The sequence below is a fragment of the Carlito syrichta genome, unplaced genomic scaffold (assembly GCF_000164805.1).
Source record: "Carlito syrichta isolate Samal-C Ts95f unplaced genomic scaffold, Tarsius_syrichta-2.0.1 Scaffold314334, whole genome shotgun sequence".
In the NCBI taxonomy this organism is placed as follows: domain Eukaryota; kingdom Metazoa; phylum Chordata; class Mammalia; order Primates; family Tarsiidae; genus Carlito; species Carlito syrichta.
The window spans coordinates 132,393-136,351 of record NW_007258430.1 but is presented as its reverse complement, the minus strand read 5'-3'; positions in this window follow the sequence as shown (position 1 = coordinate 136,351).

The window sequence follows — 3,959 nt, the reverse complement described above, 5'->3', positions numbered from 1 at the left end:
GCAGAGTGAGACTCCAACTCAAAAAAAAAAAAGAATTTTAACACTCGGATGTGTCCAGACAATCATGAGTGTGAAGCTATTTGGGTAGACATGAGGCTTTTCTTCTCTTGATTTTATGTATACATGAACATATACATATATAGCCAGTCAAATTTAGCAGTAAGGGGTTGTATACCAACTTTAGTGACACTGATGTTAAAAAGTTCTGATAAACCCACTATCATCAGACCAGCCAAAATTTTATTGATTTTTATTTTTTGTAGAGACAGTGTCTTGCTATGTTGCCCAGGCTGGTCTTGAACACCTAGTCTCAAGTGATCTCCTACCTCAGCTTCCCATAGTGTTGGAATTATAGGAATGGGCCACTGCACCTGGTCTCATTTTCCTTTTTTTTTTCTTTTTTCTTTTGAGTTGGAGTCTCACTCTGTCGCCCAGACTGGAGTGCAGTGGCTGCTCCCAGCCACCGCAGCCTCAACCTGCTGGGCTCCGGCGATCCTTCCGCCTCAGCCTTCCGAGTAGCTGGAACTACAGGCGCGCGCTACCACGCCTGACTGATTTTTGATTTATGTAGAGATGAGGTCTCGCCAAGTTGCCTGGGCAGACCTCGAACCCGTGGTTTCAGGCAATCCACTCACCTCAGCCTCCCAAAGCACTGGGATTACAGGCTGAGCCACCAAGTCCAACTAAATTTAACATTTCTATTACTTGTCCACAATCCCAAAATTCAGGAAGTTCTTAAAACTTGTTTGGTAGCAAAATCCGGCCTAAATTGATGTGAGGCTATTTATACTCTTTGTTTATCTCACTTTATTTCTGCAGAAATGTTAATATGTTTAATTATAGAGTGATGCCCTAGACTCCAGTGGGAGAGTTGTGTGATACTGGAGAGTTCTGTGATATATTATTTAGGTACTGTCTTAACTTTCAAAAGTCCAAAGTATATTAAATTCCAAAATAAATCTGATACCACACTCTTTGGGTAAAGGATAATCAAGACATACTATTTCATTTTTTTTTTTCTTTTTACCGAGGCTGGAGTGCAGTGCCACGTGCATGGCCATTGCTGCCTTGACCTGCTGGTCTCAGGCAATCCTTCCACCTCAGCCTTCCAAGTAGCTGGAACTACAGGCATGTACCACCACCCCCAGCTAATTTTTTTGTTTATTGTAGAGATGAGGTCTCCACAAGTTGCCCAGGCTGGTCTCGAACCCATAGGCTCAGGCAATCCTTCCACCTCAGCCTTCCAAGTAGCTGGAACCACAGGCATGTGTCAACACGCCCAGCTGATTATTATTTTTTTTGAGTTGGAGTCTCACTCTGTCGCCCAAGCTAGAGTGCAGTGGCACACTCATGGCCACCACAGCCTCGACCTGCTGGGCTCAGGTGATCCTTCCACCTCAACCTTCCAAGTAGCTGGAACTGCAGGTATGTGCCACCACGCTTGGCTAATTTTTTAATTTACTGTAGAGATGAGGTCTCACCAAGTTGACCAGGTTGGTCTTGAACCCGTGGGCTTGGCAATCCTCTCACCTCGGCCTTCCAAAGTGCTGGGATTATAGGTGTGAGCCACCGTGCCAGGGGGCCTTAATTATTTATTTATTTATTGTAGAAACAAGGTCTCGTCATGTTGTTCAGGCTGTTCTCAAACCCCTGAGCTCAAGTAATCCTCTCACTGCCGCCTCCCAAAGTGCTAGGATTACAGGGTGAGTCACCATACCCAGCCAACCTATACTATTATTATTCTCCTATTGCAGGTAAAAAAAAAAATACTGAGCTCAAGTTAAGTATTATTTGACCAGGGTCACACAACTAACAGATGTCAATGACAGAACTAGAACCCACAACCGTCTGACGTCAAGACACATCTTTGTCAGGACATTAGATGAAATCTACAATCATTTTTTGTCAAGTTGCCCCTGCCCCACCAAAAATACCTAAAAAATAAATACTAAGAAAATTATATATATATGCATCACATATATAGTGATACGTATATTTATCACATATATATCACATGTGATATACATCACATATATATCGCAACATATATGTATCACAATAGCAATAGAAATATAAATGGGAATAGTTTCTCTCAATTACAAAGAGTTAACAGGAAATATTGACCTGCACGAAAGAAACGAAAACACTTGACTGGGGTAACCACTTCGGGTCCCCTCCTGCTGTGCTTTTCTGTTCTGTCCTGCTTTCTCACCTTCCAGCTGTCCATTTCCCTCATTCTTCCTGGGCATGAGACAAGAACCTTGACCCTGAAGAGCTGCAACCTGAAGAGCTGCAGAAAATCATTGGGATCAAAAAGTCATACACCCCAGAGGCTGGCTTACCAGCCAGAGCTAGCTAAACCAGAAAAGCTGTCAGAAGAATGTGAGACTCCGAAGCTGAGACACCTAGGGGGCTAGGCTTGCCAGCCCACCAAACCAGCAACACTCTCAGGGCTTGGCTTGCCAGCCGGTTAGAGCCAACTCCCCGAGGGCTAGGCTTCCCAGCCCCTCCGCCCCCCTGTTGCAACACTCAGGGCTTGGCTTGCCAGCCATTAGAGCTGATACTTGTGGGGCTAGGCTTACCAACCCCTCCACGACCCTCTCTGGGGCTTGACTGGCTGACCCACTGAGCCGACACTCTCGAAGCCCAGGCTGACCTGAAAAATCCGCATCAGAATCTCACTCAGTTGCCCAGGTTGGAGTGCACTGGCAAGTTCACCACCAACCCAGCATCCACCTGTTGGGCTCCTGCGGTCCTTTTACCTTAGCCTTCCAAGTAGCCAAAATTATGGGTGGGTGCTACCACCCCCGGTTAATTTTTGATTTATTGTAGAGACAAGGTCTGGCTAAATTGCCCGGCTGGTCTCAAAATCTGGGGATCCTCTTTTTAATATCTGAAATTATTTCATTTCTGCTTCATGCATAAGTGTTAAATATCTCCAATATGAATATCTCCAAATCATTCCTATTCTACTGCTTAGTATAAATAAGTGCTTAGTAACTGTTCCTTGAATAGTAAATATAGTTAGAATTTCATGTAAACTTAGCATGCAATTAGAACATATCTCGATTGTCTAACTGCAGACAATATAACTTTGCTACATGGAAACTAAAAACCACACGATTATGTAAAAAAAAAAAAGAAAAAGAAAAGAAAACACTTGACTGACAGACATCCTGCTGCTTGATGAAAGTACTGAGTATTGTAAAGTCAATTATTTTCCAAACTAATATGTAGGTTTAAAGCAATTCTAAGCCGGACACGATGGCTCACACCTGTAATCCCAGCACTCTGGGAGGCCGAAGCTAGTGGATTGCCTGAGCCTGTGGGTTTGAGACCAAGCTGGGCAACTTGGCAAGACCTCATCTCTACAATAAATCAAAAAGTAGCCTGGCTTGGTGGCACACGCCTGTAGTTCCAGGTACTTGGAAGGCTGAGGCGAAAGGATCGCCAGAGCCCAGCAGGTTGAGGCTAGGATGGCAATGAGTGTGCCACGGCACTCCAGCCTGGGTAATGAAGTGAGACTCCAACTCAAAAACAAAAACAAACCAAAAAAAACAGACCTCCAGGTGGCGATGCACTTACTACACAAAAACAATGGATAAAAATCATGAAGGGAAAAAACTTGTATACTGTATTTCACTACTTAAAAATGTAAAATTTTGACCAGGTGCAGTGGCTCATGTCTGTAATCCCAGCACTTTGGAAGGTGGAGGCGAGAGGATTGCCTAAGCCCACAGTTCGAGACCATCCTGGACAACTTGGCAAGACCTTGTCTCCACAATAATCAAAAAATTAGCTAGGCATGGTGGCACATGCCTGTAGTTCCAGCTACTTAGAAGGCTGAAGTGGAAGGATCGCCTGAGCCCATCAGGTTGAGGCTGCAGTGACCATGAACATGCCACTGCACTCCAGCCTGGGCGACAGAGTGAGATTCTGACTCAAAACAAACAAACAAA